This window comes from Pagrus pagrus, assembly GCF_965226575.1.
Source record: "Pagrus pagrus genome assembly, chromosome: 9".
NCBI lineage: Eukaryota > Metazoa > Chordata > Actinopteri > Spariformes > Sparidae > Pagrus > Pagrus pagrus.
In genome coordinates, this window is record NC_140193.1 from 21552319 (window position 1) to 21572941 (window position 20623).

General features: G+C 40.8%; 1 protein-coding gene across 4 annotated transcripts in view; it reads left to right on the forward strand.

Annotated features, from left to right (window-relative positions):
• Positions 1 to 1275: 1275 nt before the first annotated feature.
• The window catches only part of sox1a (SRY-box transcription factor 1a), an 81759-nt gene continuing 62411 nt past the window's right edge, over positions 1276 to 20623 (forward strand). For 3 of the 4 annotated variants that reach the window (XR_014623209.1, XR_014623211.1, XR_014623212.1), the window contains exon 1: positions 1276 to 2309. The gene's annotated coding sequence lies outside the window, so the exon portion shown is untranslated. The remainder of the gene's footprint in view (positions 2310 to 20623) is intronic. The other variant, XR_014623210.1, reaches the window with a different exon arrangement.

Consider the following 20623-nt stretch of genomic DNA (forward strand, 5'->3'; position numbering starts at 1 on the left):
ATGAAAACAGTTGCCTTTTGTTTCACGTTGAATATTCCTTCATAAGAACAAAGGCACGATTCACATTCATTCTGTGAAGCAGATCTCGGCAGATAAAGCCAGGCCAGCGCTGTCGTGCTCTGACCTTGTGGGCCTGATTCTCTCACAGCGTTGGGCTGGCCCACTGCCACTCAGTCCCCAATAATGAACCAGAATGTGGAAACAGAAACTGCCTTGCTTCTGGTAAAGTTAATACCTGGATCTCGTAGTTGGTGTTCCAGGTGGAGGTACATAAATACACATTGCTTTCCTTTACTTCTTGTCCCACTTTACCTGAACAACTGAAGAGCCTCCCTCCTTCCCTCTGTGAAGTGTCTGGTTGGGTGAGAAACTTTTGAACTGAAGAGGCAGACGTGTATTATCAGGGTTCTGACCTGCCCCAGCCCCTCTTCACTCTCTTTGCCTCTTTCTTCCTACCAGGATGGAGTGACAGCTTGTCACTGTGGGTCCTCCACAATACAGCTCAGACCCCCCGACTATTGTGGAGCTTGTAAAAAGCATCAAGGTCTTCCTCTCTCTTTCATTCACTCTTTTCTCTCTCTTTTCAAAGCAGAGAATCAATCAGCTGTACACACACACACACACACATACATACACACGACTCACTTCTTTTTCCCTTCCATCTGTCTATTCAGCAGCCAGTGATCATTTAGACTTGACATGTATTGTGAAAAACTGAGCTGCTCTGCCTCTTTCTTCTTCTCTTTCTTTCACTCCCTTTCTCTTTCAACTGTCTGTCATTAATGTCCAGGTCTTACAATATACGAACAGAGGAGGAGAAGAAAGCGAAGAGTGAGGGATGAATTGATGGATGGGAGGATAAGCACTCAGTGTCCTTTCTTTAAAGATTTGTTATTGTACAGTACTGTCTCCCAGTCATTTTTGGTTGGTGTTTCAGTCTGAAAGCCCGTCCACGTGCTCTTTTGTATGGGAAAGCAATAAGGCCCCATTGAATGAAGCTGAATGGACCTGCCATCCTTAGGGGCTGAGGCCTGAGGACTCCTATTCTTTAGCCCCCAATCTAATTGGAGCTGAAATGAAATGGAGGTTTCTTATGAAAATAGGCTTTGTTTGGCCGCAAGGCTGGTAATTCATAAACAATAAGCAGGGCTCCATTGTGTAGATAATAATATATTCATGCCGCTGGAGATGGGGAGAAGGCAAAGCGAAGGCTGAGGATATATAAGGAGGATAGGCAGAGACAGGGATGGAGAGTGGAGGGATAAGAGGAAGGGGAGGAGGAAGACTAGGGGCTAATGGCAAATAGTGTGTCAAAGAAAATTGGTAATGGTTGGGTAGAGGCAGGGGAAGTGAAAGGACTAAAAGTGGGTAGGAGTGAAAACTGAGTGGGAGTTAGGGGTGAAAATGACGAGAATAAGAGAGATACGAATGAGGCGAGGAGGGCGGGAGATTGGGAAATGGTTTTGAGTACCTCTAAGCCTACAGGTGACTGGTTTGACAGCAGTAGGGGGAGAAGGCACCGAGTGAGACTATCAGAAAAATGGGATAGGTTGCACGGCGCAGATCTGTGTGGAGTTGTGAGAGTGGTGGAGCTGATAGAGTGGATTGGTCAAGTGCAGAGATAGAGCAGAGCAAAGCAGTCAAAGCCTAACAGGCGAGGGGGGAAGAGGAGAGAGGAGGGGAGCCCGGCAGCGTGTGTGCGGTGGTATAAAAACTGACAGGAGTGCCTTCTCCGCCTGGAGACACGATGGGTGGCTGAGAAAAAGCAGGTGAGCTTTCATGCCACTTTGATGCATCAGACTATCTAGATGATCTCTCACTGTTATCTTCTATAATCGCGCAGGTCAATGCTGCTTCTGCAAGATGATCCTCAGCTGAGTCTACACACTCTGAAAGAAATGTTTCTCTGTTCGACATTCTCAAACAGCTGGACCAAAAACATGCTGGACTTTTAAGTGCTCTGTGGAGTGATGGACTGACTGAAGGGGGACCCTGCTTCCTGTATCCGCTCTGAGCAGCTGTCACTTTTCATGTTACAGGATTTTTATTATTTCATTTGGGAGTGATTCTTACAAAAGTGAAGGACTGGAGACTCCCGTTCCTCTGGATACTTCTGGAAAATACTTCCTCTATGCTGCAAGCTCGACTTCCAATTTTTCGACTTTTTTACACATTTTTTCAACTGACAGTATATCCTGGACTCAGTTTTGTGACAGTGGAGGGAGAGGATATTGATGAAATGCAAAACTGAAATTGTACACACCTCAAATTTGATTTCACTGCCTCAGAGATAGAGGTCTTAACTAATGGTGAGTAAGTCTGAAATGGCACTTTGAGCTGAGTTTGTGTGTCTGTGAGTGTGTCAGGGTGTTTGCATGCACCTGCACAGACAAGAAAGATTTAATCTGCATGTCCACACAGTGTGGTGGAAAAAACATAATTTAAGTGCAGTGTCAAGTGTGAGAAGTGATCGCATTGTTTAGTTGTGGTCCTTATAGAGTTTTTTTGTCAACACTAGCTTCTCAGCAAAGTAGGAATGTCTAAGCCTCCCAGGATATTAAACAGAACATGACAGAACTAAAAACAGCAGGCTTTATATGACGAAAACAAATATTTTTCAGCAATGCAGGTGTGTACATGTACTACTGTCAACAGCACACAGCTGTGTGTGTGTGTGTGTGTGTGTGTGTGTGTGTGTGTGTGTGTGTGTGCGTGCGTGCGTGCGTGCATGTGTGCGTGTGAGAAGCCTTCTGTCTCACTGTAAATTCATCACTAAATATGAAAAAATGAAGTTCAGTACAGACTAAGTTGTTATATGATCAGTCATGGTATCACAGGAGAATTATTACTTTGTATCCTCTTAATAATGTACAAGATATCAGTTCTTATCATTTATATGGGAAGATTAAAATGTTTTTTGTAATGTAAATGTTTTTAGAATAAATGTATATTATTTACTGATGTAAGAAAAATCAGGAAATGGTTACTAACAAAAAAAATGAAAAGAAATGTATTAAGGCTACTTTGTGTTGTTTTTACACGGTGGCCAAAAGGTGGTGGTGTTTACTTAGATCCCAACGTGTGATCCTAGAGCACCTGACACTGTGAATTTTTAGATTGAACCACTAGATGTCAGTATTGATCAATATATGAAGCCCCTCTTGCATTTCTAATATCAGACCAAATTCAGCATTAGGCTGAAGTTATGTGCTCTTATTCTCTCACTGTTTGCATGCACAGAGTTTATGCAAATTATAGTAGGTCCTAACAGTGTTTAGATATAATCTTTACATTATATATATATTACATATAATGCTACGCTGAATAACTGCAAATGTTCTGTTATTAATGCCTTTGCAGGGTTTTAAATACTGTAAATGACAACACAACTTTCACTAGCCTAATTTTATCAGGCAGATTGGTCCTCAAAAGAAAAAATGACGTTTATGTTGTAGCTAAGAAAGTTAGACTGCAAAATTTTATATTGTATTCCATGTCATCGTAAAGGTTTAGCATTTGCTCTTAATCATACAGTTACTCCTACCACGAGATGGCAATCACGCATAATGAAAACCCTCTCAGCTGTCAGGATGTGAGTGTGAGTGTGTATATGCTCTCCACATGCTTTAGCTTTTAACGAGATGTCTTTACATTAGTGTTTTGGATTTGTTTGACTCCTTCCTATGTGTATGTGTGTGTATATCTTTTCATTAACCTACAATGTTTGGTGAATATTTGTGTGAGCAGAGCTGGATGTTTCCCTGCTGGAGGTCCTTGTTTGTTTTGTTTATTTGCATGCAGCAGAGTGGTTGCTGGCTGTGCTGGTCACTACAAGTGGCTGGCATTCGGAGCCTGGTAATCAGGCTGCGGGCAAACTGGGTGGCAGCGCTCCGAATGGTTTGCTGGAGATTATCCCAAAATTATCCATGAATTATCCCCCAGAATTACGCCATTCCAGTCAGACAGGCCTTGTCCATTGACGGGACTGGGAAGAGGGAGAGTGTTGGACGAAGAAGTGTGTGTATGTGTGTGTGTGTGGGGGGAGATTTGGATGGAGCAGTGTTGGTGTCTGTGTCATAGAGCGTGTATTTCTCTGTGTGTGCGTGTGCTCTGTAATGATTCTGGCAGTGTTGGTACATTGGGGTAATGGAGCATGTTAATCCACATCAAACAGCTATTAGCAGCAGATTTTACTCATAAAAGTCACTAGTTTCAGTAAGAGCAAGGGCACAAAATTACCATATGTCTACCAACCTGTGAAATGTTTTATTTAATTCTTTTTTTTTAACTTTGTCGACTGGAGCTTTGCTTTTCCAAGAGGCATTTTTGTTGTGCCAGAAAGAAACAATTGTTTTCAAATCTAATGCAACACAAGTTTGGCGTGCAGCCCTCTCACTAAACTATCCTCAAATCCCCAAAAATCTGCAACAAACTGCTGTGTAAATGTTGTGCATGTCAACATTTTCATGAGAAGTATTTATTCCCAGAGCTACAGGTTTTCACGCCATTTGGAGCATCGTATTAAATTCATTTCTGTGTGGCTGCTGTCACTGCACATTGTGCTGTCATTAAAGTCTGGGTAGATAGGAGGGGACTAGTTGCCTGCATGTGTGTGGCTGCTGGAGCCCCAGGAGATGAATAGTGCCGGTGAACCTCTCTGCGATAAGTGTTCGGTAAACGGGTCAGTGGATTGTCCTCCGAGGCTCAATCTGAGCTATTTTCCCTGACTGAGAACACAAATTGTCCTTCGTATTCATCCCATAAACAGACCACCAGCGGCGCAGACTCCACATATTTTGTTGTGGCTGTGCTTGCGTGCTCTGTCACCCTGTTTTCTTGTAATTTGGCTGAACGCAGGGCTGTCTGTACATGTGAACCTAGTATGGGATAACGTGTGCACACTTCTCACCCACTCAACAACAAAGTCCTAAATGTGGTGCTGGCGTACGAATGAAAGCACAACTGTTGAAGATGAGAAAACAATTAGATGCAGAGCGGGTGCAAGTGGAGGATCATAATGAAACACACACTGGCGAGGAAGAGGAAAATGATGAGAGGCAGAGGGGCAGAGGGAGGGAGAGGCCAAGGTGGTGAAAGGTTAAGTACTCTTTTTTTTGGGTTGCTGTACTTCCTGCAGGGCCTTGTTCCTTGACCTGCTGGTTAGAGGAGGGAGGTAAAAAAAAAAAATGGAAGAGAGGGAAAGGAGGGAGAAAAGGCTAAAGCTGCATGTGAGGTTGCAAGGTTAGAGGTGGAGGAGCTAAAAATGGGAGGAGTATTTGCCTCTGGCTGATGGGGAACAATTGGACACAGAAGGAGGCGTGCACACACACACACACACACACACACACACGAACCAGAAACAAAAATGGACATTCTCACACACAAACACAAACACACACGCACACGCACACAAACATGCACGCACTTAGAACTACTATCCCAGCGGGCTATGAACTTCAGTGCAGTTGTTGCCATGGCGATACACTGAGTTGCTGACCCCCCGACTCCATTTTTCCTGCAGCTTGGCTATTGAAAGAGATGATTGACAAGTGTCCAAATGTCAGCCGACCCAGCCGGCCACATAGATGGGGGGGGTGGGGTGGAGGGGGCGCCATTTTATGTCGCTTTCACTCACAGAGAGGAAGGGGTGTGTGTGTGTCTGGATATGTGTGTGTATAGATAGATATATGCACGCGTTGTGTGTCTGAACTTGTGGCTGAACTAGTACTTAAAAAGCAATCACAATAAATTGTATCAACCCCTTGATGTTGGGAATACATTGAACAAACACACACGTTCTGTAGATGTTGTGATAACACACACTCACAAAGCTTCCAAATAAAACCCTTTTGAATGCGAGGCAGGCTTGTATATTTTGGTTTGTCTTTTGAGCTGCGCTGATAACCCATTCAAAGAAAATCTGGATTGGTTGGTGGTGACTATTGAGTTTTTCAGTGTTTACTCTCCTCTGCTGCTGGGTGCATATTTATGTGTGCAGCCCTGATAGACTGATTCTGCACTTGCTCATACATCAAATATAATAAACAGTAGTTCGCACGCAGCAGTGTATCTTACACAAACAGTCTCATGTTGTGTGGAAGGATTTTGCTTATTTCTGGATATGTTTTCCTGCCTGTACCTCTGTTTTTTTTGTGCTCTCTCCCTTTCTCACTGTTTCATTGTCTGCAGGCTTGAAGGGATCGGTCTTATCTTGATCACCCACAGCAACACATTAACCTCTCCTCTCTTATCTCTACACTGGTCATTAGTGCCAAAACCCTTAACGTCCTATTGACAAGGGGCACCGAACTCTGCATCTGTGTGTGTGTGCACGTGAGAGAGTGCATGCGTTGAGTTATCGTAGGTGACATGCGGTTGAGATCTGCTGAGTTGGTGATCTGAGCCGATAACATTATTAGCCTGTGGTATGCGTGTGTATATGTGTGTGTGTTTGTGCAAAGAATAGCAAGAAAGAGTGAGAGGAAAAATGTATTTGAGATAATGACGCATCACCAAGAATTGTACCATTGATGGATATTTATGTGCTTTTCTTTGATTCCTCAGTGATCTGTACATTTTAAAAACATCTGGTTGATAAGTCTCTGATTTATTTACTAGATAAAATGACATAATTTGCACTAAATGCAGAGCGTATTCAACATAAGGTCTGAATCACACTCTCCTCCCACCTGAATACTTTGCAGGAACATGCAATTATTCCAAAGCTAGTCATCAGTTTTGCTACGAGGCCATTGAGGGAAAACTAAGATGTACTTCCTGTCTGTAATGCGGCAGAATTGGTGTTGAATGGGTTACTCCATTTGCTGCTGATGGAGCATTACGCTTCAGCTCAGTCAAACAGCCGTCAACAGAGTGTATCGCAAATTAAATCAATTCAGTGATATCATGTCTTGACACACGGCAATCAAATCACTTATAGCCGTCAGATTAGCACCTGCTTTTAACACTCCTTGTACATCCGAGGGGTTTTGAGATACAACAGTAAATATATGTTCACATAAATCTTTTCATTCATTGCTTTTCACTTTAATCTCTTCAGGTCATAGGTGCTACAATTATTGTCATTTTAAATAAAACAAAAACAAACAAAAAATATTGAATTGCTTATGTTAGTGTCTCTTTTTCAGACATGATTATTACTGACTGAAAAACAAAATCGCATCTCTAATAATGCACATCATAGAAAGACATTGGCATTTAGTTTGGAGTTAAATGTGTGCCACTGTTTGCTGCTAAATGCAGTACTTATCTGTCTGTCTATCTGTCTGTTTTTCTGTCTCCTCCTAGCCCTGTGTGTTTTAGTGGGGCTGACAATCTAACAGGTTAAAAGAATAATTGCAACTCTATTTACCCCCAAACAGCCTCTCCTCTGCACATAATTACATCCACACACACACACACACTCACTCATGTACACAGACACACTATCACATACTGAGGCACACTCAGGGAGAGAGAGAGAGAGTGAGAGTCCCTGCGCTAATATTTAGGTAGTAACAGTCATGTGTTTGAGTGAACCCTCCTCTTGTCCTCCTCTTCAACGCAAAGCACTGTTAACCACCGGCACTCACTGAGAGAGGAATACACCCCGTGTTGACCGTACTCATCGTGTGGATGTGGGTGTGGATGAGCTGTATGTGTGTGTACTGTATGAGAGACTGAGAGATGTGTGTGTAAATATGTTACAACAACACCATCCTCCAAGGTGAGGGGCTCTGTAGCCAGTGGATATATATTTGTAATTTATGAAAATGCTTCAACAAATGATTATTTTCATGATCTTTTTTCTTTTTGTTAATAAATTGTCTGTTTAATCTATAAAATGTAAAAAATAATAATACTGTTTTATATCCTTAAGCCGAAAGTGTCCTCGTCATCTAGCTGGTTTTGTCTGATTAACAGTTCAAAACTCACGATTGTGAGTTTACTGTGGTATAAAACAGAAATTACAGCAGATTGTTGTGATTAATTGATAGTCAAAATTGCTGTTGATTACTTGTCGGACTACTTAATACACTAATGAAAATAATACAGATTTTTTTAAGGAACCAAAATGAAGTTACAATATTTATTAGTTGGATGTGATCATTTTTACTGCCTTAAGAATTGCTCCTAAATTATTATGTGAGTGCTTCATAAAATGGAATCAGCCACTCTATGATTAACTCTGATTAACAAATTCAAGTTTATGAAGCTTACTTTGCTAAGCAATCAGAATTAGCTTTATTGGCTGAATATATTCAAACAAAAAAAAAGGAATTTTGACTGGTTTGTAGTAGCTTGTACGCATGAATACACAGCCAAACAACAATACACTATGTGTATGTATATAATTTGTAGGTTTGGTAGATGTTTTTAATAGATAAACATAAACTTGATATTTAGACACTTACTCTTTAGGTACAGCCTCAGGTGTAGTCCCCGTATCCAGTCTTCAGGTGTCTGGTGTCAGCCTGCAGCTTAGTGATGCAGTGCCTTTCCTCGGACATTGGTGGCGCTGCTGCTGCATTGTGATTAATGACTGCTAAACCACTGCTTCACTGTGGATCCACTCACGGCCCGGCATTACATTAGGAGACATTATCTAAATACTCAACAAAGTGAAATTGAATTTAGGGCCCCCCCTCCCTCCCTCTGCTGGTTCAACTGGCCCGCTCTAGGATCCCATTCTCTCCTTATTGTTGGAGCGAGTCGAGCAGCATCCTCTGCTCCTCATCCACTCTCAAATTGAATCAGCCTCAATTTGACCTTTTATGTACCAGAATCTGCTACAGATGTACAGTATGTGCATGCAAGTAACGTTTGGCACGTGTTCATGTGTGTGTGTGTGTGTGTTTGTGTGTGTGCCCATATGTGCCCCCGTGTCAGCTCGCATTGCTTACAGTGAAGTGGGAAACAGCATCTCCCTATTTGCTGCAGAATAGACCAATTAGTGTTTAGCAACAGAGCAGGAACCCATGTGAATGTGTCATTGATTAGCAGGATTTGGCTAATCATCACATCTCATAAACTCACCCGCTAATGTCAGCTGGATCTCCTACAGTACGCCTCCTTCTCCTCGCTCAATCTATCCCTCCATCTCCTCTCCTTCTCCTTTCAGCTCCCTCTTCCCGGCTGTCTTTCCGCACTTGTCTTTTTGCCCATCTGTCTCCGTCTGTCTTCTCTCCCTTCCTTCCTCCCTCTGTTTTTCTCCCCTCTTCTCGATTTCTTCCTTCCTCTCTTCTTCTTTCTTCTCCTTTTTTAAAACCCAACACTGAAGGGTTTACAGTAGAAGGAGCTTAGCGGATGCTGACTTTCCTCCTCGTACATTACTGCTTGTGATCTATAAAGGCGATGTGTTTTTATTTTAACTGTACACTCTTAAGTTGCATTTTCCTAAAGAGATTTTACTGTTCATCACCTTCATCCCTCCTGGAAAAAAACAGCTTTCTGTATCTGTTAAAAATCGTCCTCACACTATCACTTTCATTTCCAAACATCCAAAACTGTGTTTTTCTTTAGTTAGTAGTGTAACTGAAATCTCCCTTTTGAATTTTGTCATTTTAGGTCAAAACATTAAAGAAAAAGATTGCTGTTTATAAAAAAAAAAGCTGATGTGTGTGAAGTACTTTACATACCTAAATATATTTTAAGACCTTGGCACCAGATCGAATGAAGAAAGTGACTAAACAGCAGTACATTTTCTTTTATGTTATTAACAAAGTGTCCCTCTCATTCAGAATATTTAAATTATTAGGCTGCAACAAGCTGTTATTTCCATTATTAATTAATGCAGATCTTGTGGATTAATCAATTGATCCTTTTGTTAATGTCCGAAAATAGCGCAAACGTAGCATTTTACACTTTCTTTAAACTCAAAGTTACATCATTAAATTGCACTCAAGAACCTGAAGATTTTACTAACACATGACAAGACAAAGAGAAGCAGCATTTTTGAAGCTTAAACTATTAATCCAATATCAAAATAGTAATCAATTAATAAGTTTTAGCTCTGGTATATTACATTTTTACACTATCTTAGAAAATTGAAATTTGACATGACTGACCACAGTTTGATTCTGTTTGATATTTAACTGGATTTGATAACTGACCTTGTTATTAATAAATCCCCAAGTATACTTAAATCTAACCACCTACTCAGGTATTGACTGTATTAGCTCTGATCTGAACAGGAAGGAGATTTTCTCTTGATTCATTTCATCTCTCTGCTTTTGAATAAGAAGAAATTAAATTAGTGGTTTTGGAGCTTTGTATGTTGTGTAATAGGTATTAGTTATCATATTAATTAGCATCTGTTTGACACAGTGTGGTAGCCAGCTGGGAGCATGAAGGAGGACATGCGGCGTGCATGTAAGTGTGTGTGTGTGTGTGTGTGTGTGTGTGTGTGTGCATGTATGTGAGAGGTTGCAAGGGGGAAACTCGCAGCGTTTGATTTGTTGTGTTGCTAATGTGACACTGATTATACAGGTCAGAGTAAAACAAAGCGGTGAGACGCTGCAATGCTAATACAGATGCTGTGATAACAGGGTTGTCTTCACACACACACACACACACACACACACACACACACACACACACACACACACACACACACACACTATAGACAGACAACCTAGACAGACAGATAGACAGATATACCTTCATGCAAATGTATACACATGTACCTATACACATCTACATGTACGTGTTCTTGTGTCCTTCGTGCAAAGACACGCCAACACACTCGTGGCACAAACACACATTCGCGGGTCATGGAAAAACATCTCACAATGACTTCAACAAACCACACTACGCCTTTTTTTTTTGTAAGAGGTAGACTGTTGCCATGGAGAGAAGAGGTTAGTGAATTTGACCTATGCTATCATGCTAGCTTTGGTCCCGCAGCTGTAATTTCAAATGGGAGAAAAAAAAAAAATGTGTCTCTCACTGAATTGATTTATCCCTATGTTTATGAGTAGATAAGTGCAGTGATGCTTAGATGGAGGGTTATTTTCATGGGGTGACTCTTTTGTGTCTATTGTGTTTATCTAGGCCACTGTTGATGTAGGGAGTACTGTAGCTCTTTTTCTTTCTTTGTGTTTGTGCGTGTGTGTGGGTTTTCTGTATGTGTGCCGGTGATTTGTTTGTGTGTGCGCGCCAATCTCCACCGCAGGTACGGCAAAGGCATGGGAGACATTGTGGTGTATGAAGAGCAGTGCGTGATCAGACTGTCCTGCAGCAGTAATGAAATCAATCACAATAGGATGGGGAAAAAAACCCAAAAGTGACTAAATAACATACAGTGTTCTGATTTAGTCACTACATAACCTTTTCTTCCATTTACACGGAGCCAGTCCATGTGGCCTTGATGCAGTCAGGAGAAAATAAAATACATCTCTTATTACCTGCAGCAGCAGCTATATAATGTCTGACACAATTAATCTCAAACAGAATGGAGCAAATGTGTGTGCAACATATCGAAGATGACAAGAGAGCAAAAAGCCACGATATGGTCGTCTGTCTGGGTTTTGGGGTAATTTGCTGGGGCGGGTGTGAACGTTGGCTGAGATGGGCGGGAACATGTCAATCATGTGTGTGACAGGGCCTTGTATAGGTTGTCATGTTGCCCGGCAGCAGAGGCAGAGACGCCACCGAACCGTGGGGCCAAGCAGGGGTCACCGTCTGCCCTAAACGGTCCCCCTCGACAGCACGGGGTGCAGATAGGCGAGGCGTTGCTCCGGGGAGGTCAGCCCAGGGGTGATCCAATTCTCTGCGTTTTGGCGTCGGGAGATTGTGTGCTCACCTCTGTCAACCCCTCCGCATGCAGGTCAGCAAAAAAATAAGATGGAGACACAAGGGTTGACGTGAGAGAGAGTATATAACCTGTGTTTGTGAGTGAATGTATGTATAATCCACCACACAAGGTTGTGTCTCTTCCATCCTTTCTCCAGTCGTCTGTGCAGGCGATGCACTGGACAGCAATGTGCCTCTTAGTTCTCAGCTGACCCTTTGAGGCCCCAGTGGGAATACCGAGTGGGTGACTTTGCTCTTGCAGCCTGGAGAGACTTCCATATTCATTGTTGCCTTTCTCCTCTCTTCATATACCTGTTATCTCTCCTTCATTGCCCGTCAGTTTGTACTTCCTTCAGTTCCTCTCCTTTATATACACTCTCGATTTGTCTTTTAACTTTCCTCCTCAGGGACACTTCTCACCTTGCTGCCACATGCTGAGGATATTGGCCCTGTGTGCCTCTGTCCGTATTGGGATATAATACAGATCAATCAATGCTAAGTCAGGTCTTTACCTTCAGTGATGTCAGCAAAGAATCAACTGCAGAGTTCAAGACTTCTGTCACATAAGAAGGCTTGTTACACATGATATACCTGTCAAAGCATGTAGAAGTAGTGATTCCTTCAACTAGTGTCAACTATTATTGCAGACTGGCACACATTCGTCATGTCATCCTCACTTAATAATGCGGTCTTTAAATATGTGAGGACAGCCTGTTCTGTGTGTGTGTGTGTGTGTGTGTGTGTGTGTTTGTGTGTGTGTGTGTGTGTGTGTGTGTGTGTGTGTGTGTGTGTGTGCGTGCGTGTGTGTGCGTGTGTGTGTCTCAGGAGAACCAGTGGGAACTACCATCTGGTAGTGAAGGCCAGTGAACCGTTGGAGCCGTGCTGCCTTACCTTGTCAGTGGCAGCTGTGTGTGTGTGTGTGTGTGTGTGTGCGTGCTTCTGTGTGTGTGTGTGTGTGTGTGTGTGTCTGTTGCACATTAAGTGAATGGGTATGCACAACACTACAGTACATCTGTGTGTGTGTATGTGCTCACTAATCACGACTGTGATGGGTGTCACAACACGATCAGACCAGTAACGGCCATCATGTGTTGACACATGTAGTCTCTAACCGTCTGATCCTTTCCTGCCTGCTGTGGAGCTGCAGCAGTGAACCTCTCACTGACCTGTACAGTAATTGCTGTGGAGTGGCCACAACTTGATGTTTCACTTGTGTGTAGTGCTCAGTTGTCTGTATGGCGTGAGCAACACTTATCAGCTCAGTGTTATGTGTTTTTGTGTGTGTGTGTTTTTCAGCAAAATTGCTTTAATGTAGGCTTGCAACTAACTGTTATTTTCATTAATGCTTATTATGATATTTTCTTGATTAATCAATTAATATTTCATCTCTAAAATATAAGACAGTAGTAGAAAAGGCCCATCCAAAGTGATGTCAAATTGTGTTTGTTCAACCAGCAATCCAAAACCTAAAGATATTCAGTTAACTACGACATAAGGCAATGAAAAGCAATAAATCCTCACTATTGAAAAGCTGGATGAAACGAATGTTTGGCATTTTTACTTAAAAAAATGACAGAAACATTCAATCAATTAAAATAGCTGTCAAGTAATTTTTTGCCGCTCCGCTAACTGACGAATCGACTTCTTGTTTCAGCTGTCACTGTCTCTATATATTGGGTAGAACAAGCCTGATCACAGATTGAGTCTTGCTGAAGCATTTCATTGATGGACAGAAATTAATCAACAGCAATTCTGATAATGATTTTTTAAAGCAAAATTGCGAAACATTCTCTTGCTCCTGCTTGTCACATGTGAGGATTTGCTGCTTTTCCCCGTTTTCAAATCATTGTAAATGGAATATCATTTTTGTCATCGTTTTGGATGTTGGTTTGGACCAAAGAAGCTATTTGAGTATGTCACCTTGTGCTTTTGAAAATTGTGATGGGCCTTTATTTGCTGACATTTTGTAGACTGAGTGATTAATCAATCGAGAAAAGAATTAGTTAGCTGCAGCCCTAGTGAGGATGGCCCTTAAGAGGTGCTGGATTATGTGTCTGATTGTGTGAGCACAAATTGGATGTGTCCCTGCCAAATATTTTGTATCTGTAGAAAGTAGCCAATGGTTAAATGGAGACAAGAAAAAACATTTGAAGGCTAGGACGAGCAGACTGCCCCACATCTACATCTGTCTGTGTTTTCCTTTCATTTCAGCAAAAATCAATTTGCAAAAATCTATACCAAATATAGTTTGTCTCTGAGCAGTGACACTTTTAAAAACAGTCCCTGCATTTATAGGTCAATATGAGCCCACGTTTATTCACTGTCCTCTGGGTTTGATTTTTCCAAGGCTCCCATAACCATGTTGCCATGAATATCCAGCTCTCAATGTCGGAGCTTTCATGAATGCACCATTAAGGAAGACTCAAGGATGTTTCTGCTTGCAATAACATTACCACAAAGATGCAGCTTAAAATAAATGACGCAGACAATATGTTTACTCTACTGGCTTAACTCACGAAAGGTTAGAAACATATCCACGCTAGAAACATAAGCACAGCAAATGAAATTGTCTTTTAAGGCGAGGTTTAGGCAGTTGTAAGTGGTCAAGTTTAGGCAGCTTTAGGCAAAAACTTATTTTATAAGAGAAATATTCTTGGAATGTGTTGGGAAATGAACCTGGGTCACTGGATCTGAAAGTAACTGTATAAACACATCCACCACCATAATCAACCCTTACTTTTGAGTGCTGTTTCTGTCATTTCTTAAATTGAGCATCCTTCACTCAAAGAAGAAAAAATTAATGGATTTTAAATACAAAAAAGACGTAAAACATCATGAGTCCTCATTGTGATCACTGTCTGACGGTAGCCCTAAAGAGTCCTGTTACGCTTCTATAGAAAAATATTTCGAAAACTAGCTCATATGTTAAAGCAGTAATAATATGAATTAATAATATTCAGGCCTTTTCACATTCCCAGCTTGTTCCTAGTTTGAGGCAAACGCTCACTTTTCAAAGCTAACTCAACCTGCTAACTGTCTCCTCTCCTCTTCTTCCCCTTCGTCTCTTCTTGTTCCATTCTACCCCTCCTCTGTCCCCCCTCACTCCAATCCCAAGGGCAAGCCAAAGGCTGACAGCTTTGTTTGTGTTCTCCACTAAGTGATTTTTAATCAACTGGTCTGCATGAGTCCTCCCAAGGGCCTGAGCGGCAGAGGCTGTGAGAGATTGAGCAGAGGGCTGGTGGATGGCTGGCTGGAGATAGTGGAGGTGAGAGGAGCAATACATCCACAGCGAGCCGGCTAATTTTGAAAACGCTGCTAATGTGATTAAAAGAAAAAAGGTTGTTGTTTAGTTAGGGTGCTGGGATCAGGATTTTGGGGGCCAAACACAGATTGCTGGAAACATTAAAATGTTAAGGAAATACATTTTTCTTTTTTTTGGAATTGATCGATTCAAAGAAATAGATTCAAAACAAAATGAAAAGGTATCTGTAAACTCTAAAAAGCTGAAAAAATATATACAGAATCTGGTAACATGGAATCTGGGAAATATTCTGTGTCTCTGTAGTTTTAGTCTGTGTATTGAGGTCTCTATGCCCTGAAGCTAGTACTCCACCACTTGTATCTGGTTACTTTCATCTCTGACAGAAGTTTGGTAAAGTAATGTGAAGTATCTGTAACTCCAAACTCAATGTTCTTTTACCCCCAACTGTACTCAGCTGAAGAACTTCAGTACATTTATTTACTGTAAACTTCCCAGTGGGCACCACCCGGGAGTTTTTACCCCCTTTCGCCTTTTTCAACCAGCAAAAATGCTGTTACATCAACAAGTCACAAAACACAAATTTGTGCAATCATTTTGATAATATGTTCAGTTGTAGTTTGAAATACAGATTGATTAGTGTGAAGGTATGTCTCCAAAGTCATATTGCACTGGTAGGCAAAATATGGTCTGAACCTAAAAATGTATATGAAACAATGTTTTATTTATGAAGTCCTAAATATGGAACCATATATACTGTTGATGAAAGTCATCCAGGTCATGGTAATTCACCTAGCCCTAGCAACCCACATGAAGGCCGGTTGGGTCAACGACCCACAAGTGGCCCTAAGGACTCTGAAACTCAGAGCTCACACGTGTCCTCAACAACTCTGTAAGGACACTCCCACACAGAGTTTAAAAGCCTGCAACTCCCCTCCAGTTAGTTTGAACTGAAGAAGCCTCTTGGATGAGAAGTGAAACGTCTTCAAGAAACTGAAACACGTCCAGTTGCCTACGATACAGCACTTAGAGTAACCATATATAGTGTGTGTTGCCAACAAAGCGTCAAGGACATCATAATGGGAGCAGTTTTATATATTATTGAGCGCTCACTGCTGTGGACATGTGTGTGAGTATTTCGATGCTAGTTGCACAATCAGAAGGTTAGTGGTTCAATTCCTGACCGTTTCAGTGAAATTATGTAAGGCAGGTTATTGAAGGATTTACAATAGACCTTTTTTTTCCTTCTAAACAATATTCAAATAATAGCCTCATTATGGATCCTAACTAAAAAAACACATCAAAATTTCTTAGTTTTATTGAAGTATTTCAAATCCCAGTAAAATCTTGTCTAAATGTAAACGTTTAACAACTTTAAATAAATGGCAAAAATCTGTTTGACGCTTCATGTTCCTCTGAACAGAAACTCTCAGTCCTGATGTGTGTTTAGCTCTGCTGTAAGCTATTAGCTGTGTTAGCTGTTAGCTCCCCTAGCCAAACGCCGCAATATGCTGCCGCTCACCAGCTACTAAAAGCTAACTAGCTCTCCTCCTGTTCCTGCCAGCCAACCATTTGTAACTGAGGGGATAGACGGACAGTAATGTGGGAATATTTCAGAATCGTCATACGTTTCTTAGGTATTGCGCTGAGGAGTCAGCCAGTGATTGTAAATAGCGCAGTTAGTCTTGATCCCTGCATAGTATTTTAGCTGTATTTTTTTTTTTATCAGTTCTTCTTTATAGAGACCACCGAACAAAGTTTTTAGAATGAATATTGGCCGATAAAGATCGTTAGCCAATCAGCCAGAGCAGACTTATTGTTTAGATTTCTGTCCATACCTCAGTTGCCTGCACAATAAGTAAAGGGCTAATTTCTTCCATTTTTATCCTTTTCCCACCGATAGACAACACAACTGTGCATTGCAGCCATTCAGTGTTAAGGAGTGGAACAAACACAGTTATGTTATGGTAACATTGCTGAGTGTCAGCTGGGTAATCCCATCTCATCCTGCTGTCTACACTATGATGTTATACAGCCAAACTCATTATTTAATTGTTCGTATTTACATATTTTTCTGTTTCTCATGTTCCTTCACTTTGTGTGTAGGTGCACAGCTACTGTCTGCAGTGAGCTATACACACTTAAAGGTTGAATACAGTGGAATTTTTCAAGGTTTTTACTGGGAGCAATTTTGAAACTGTGAAAATGGTATTGTAAATTCAATAGTGATGACAAATCATGAAAAGACAAGATACCATAAACATGAGTAAGACCAAAGTTATTGTAAAAATGAGTTGAACAGTGAGTGTTAGGGGTTAAGAAAGATAAGACGAGCTGTTATATAAGTCCCTCATGCCAGAAAGAGTCTCCAGTCCAAACATTAAATCCCCATAGAAAGTAGTAGTAATAATACTTAATCTCATAATTCATCTAATATATACACATTGGCTATCCAAAATTATCTCCTTATTCACAAATGCACTGTATTTACCCACTGCCGATCCAAATTGGAAATGTAAACGTATGCACTGTACTGTATAGTGCCCTAAAAAATGCAACACCTATCAACGATGACATAAAACTATGGTGATTCATTAGTGTCCAAATTATTTATCTACAGTTCATTATAAACTATTGAGTTTCTTCTATAGAGTAGTGATTGAGTGAGTCAGGGAGTGATTTCAGACATAGCGTAGAGTCCACAACAGACACAGTAATTGAACTGCTACTTAGAAGCTCCTTAATAGCCTCAGACAGCGAGGTATTATCAAGGAACCCATGAAAGAAGGAAGGTACAGTATGCCACTGGTGCCAGAGTTGTTCACTCTCTGCAAAGTTATTATAGTGGTGATTGGGCCGACCACTCCTTCATCTGTCTACTGTCAGTTTCACAGATTATCAATCTAGTTGATGGAGGCTCCTGTATTTTGGTGTGTTGTTATTTCAAGGTAAATTTGGTTTGATTCATTTTGATTAATTCATTGATTTATTTCCATTAAAGTTACATTGATCTTATGCTAGACTTATAATTGACTGGAGCTTTTGATTAAGGTTAGTAACAACTAAAGTTAGTAAGTTAGATGAACTGATAATACCCTAACACACTGACTCTGAGCCTGTTATCATGACCAGGCATTAGGTATTAGTCATGTGTTGAGACTGCTTTATTCATAATAACATTATTTTGGTTTGCTCAGGTTTGATTATAAAAATCTTTTCTACAGGTTTCTAATAACCCGTAATGTAAACCTGTTTCGTAGCTAAATGTTCAGGATTCAAGGTTAATTTTGCCTACTAGGGAGGATTGTACAACAAAATGCAAGTTGTAGCCCCTTTCTGCTACACAAGAAAACATATTTTTTATGGTGCAGCCTAGTTTATGGCAGTGTTAATAATCAGAGGCAGTTTGTAAATATTTCATTTGAGTATGAGATATTCCCATTACACTACGTAAAGCAGCTTCCAATGGAAATAAAAAGATGAGAGAAGGAATGAAGAATAGAGGTTTTGTAACATTTTCAAGAGACTCTTCACTTGCAGCTTTTATTTTTATTTACCATGGTGAGCATTTTAATTTGACTCGCCTCGAGCCTTGTAAAGTATGTCTTTAATCATGTTCGGATGCTAATTGGAGACCAACAGCAAATAAACGTATGAATAATCAGTCATTAGCTTATATCATCTGAAGTGTGTTCTTTTATTTTGTAGACGCTTTTCTTCATCAAAGGTCATACAACGTAGATATGTGTGGTTTGAGTCTGCTTGTCCATGTCAGTTAAAGCTGGAGTACTGAACTTTTGCATACAAATAGAAGTCTTTTGTAGTCAAGCCATTCCCAGACGAGTTCCCGCATTGCTGATTAAGCCTATACACTCCAGATGAATCTCCATATTTTGCAGTATACCATAGTTGTTAGCTGTGAATGTTGTGTCTGAAGACACCCTGCACCAAAACAAAGAAAAAAATTCTGAAATTTATCTGGCTTAGCATGAATGTACTGTAGATACAGCAGGGTGATAGTGGAGGCTGGTGCAGGCCTGCGACAAGCAGGTGGTGCTTAAGGGGTCAAGGTTATGGTGTTGCTCTCTGAGTAGCTGCATTTACATGGACCCTAAAATTTGATCCAGCTTGATCTGAATGAATTTGCAATCATTCGAGAGGGGTTGTGTAATCCTTTAATAATCTTTTCAATTGGGGAAACATTAGAGCCTAATAACCATGTACTGTGCTTAAAGGGGCACAACATAGTTTTGGAGAAGAAATTCAAACTCAGAATTTTAATATTTACATTATTAATGAGGTAATTAGACAAACTCAGAAATGTTTGATGATCTGACAGGATGAAGGATTGCTGAACACCTCAATGGTTAATGTCTCGAAAGCTATTGAAACAAAGCCAGAATCCACAGAACCAATGACCAAATCAAAACCAATGGAAAAGTTTGAGGGCTGCCTATTACAAGGCTAAAAATCAAAACGGTAAAAATGGTTCCAGCCCAGCCTGCGTTAAGGTTTACAATCTTCTTATTCTTCTCCTTCTGTCGTATTTTTGGTACATCAAACACTTCAAAGTGGATGAAAACACTTTGCGCATGTCAAAAAAGTTCTTTCCTGATTAAATGCTTTGGAGCATGTAAACACACATCGGATCAATTCATTAAAGATCTAGGCATTTAAGTTGGAAGCGCTAATCAGAATGATTTCAGTCGGATAGATTTCATTTGTCAGTTTTTTTCCCGCTGAAAACAGACATTTACATCTGGTCACATTTCCAGAAAATCAAGTATGTCATAATATACATATGGCTGTATGTGATATGAAATTACATCTACCACGATAAACGATTTTATTCACATTGCCGTCCCCTTGTCACAATCATGAACATGTCAGTTTAAAGTGTATTATACAGAGATTTCCTGTCACTCAGCTGACATTTGCAACCACGTGGCGCGGTATATAATGCTGAAGGGCGTGTGTACTGACGGATTGTCTGGCGGCTGTCAAGTGGAGGCGTTGAGTCTATGATGCTACTTATTAGGCGACGGGATTAGTCTACAGATTATTTATGTTATTATTTAGGTGATAATCCACAGACAGAGTGGCGACAGAGATCCTCACCTTATCAAAACAAACAGCCATCAAATGCATCCTCTCCTCACATAGAGCAGATGAAACATGAAACATAATGCATACAGCCCTCTCTCACACAGCTCTGTATATCCTGGATGGCTTAAGAAGCCGGATGTGAACAAAATGGAGACAACGCAAGCTAAAGGATACATAGCAGCTATTTAAGACTTGATCTGTTTTACTTTTGCTTACTTTGCTTTATGGCCACCACAGTGTCATATAAAGCACTTAAAGTTGAGGTGTATAAATATCATGTTACAAGCCGTGGAGCAGGACACAGAGTATATAAAGCAAAGGAGGAATGACACTTACCGTCTCTTAGCGGATGAATCAGTTAGCCCACACACAGAGTGAAAGAGAAAGAGGCCATGGGCTGAGGTCTCTACTCAGTGTTTTAACTCCTTTTATTTCATTTAATCCACCCTGAACAAGTCAAGGTCT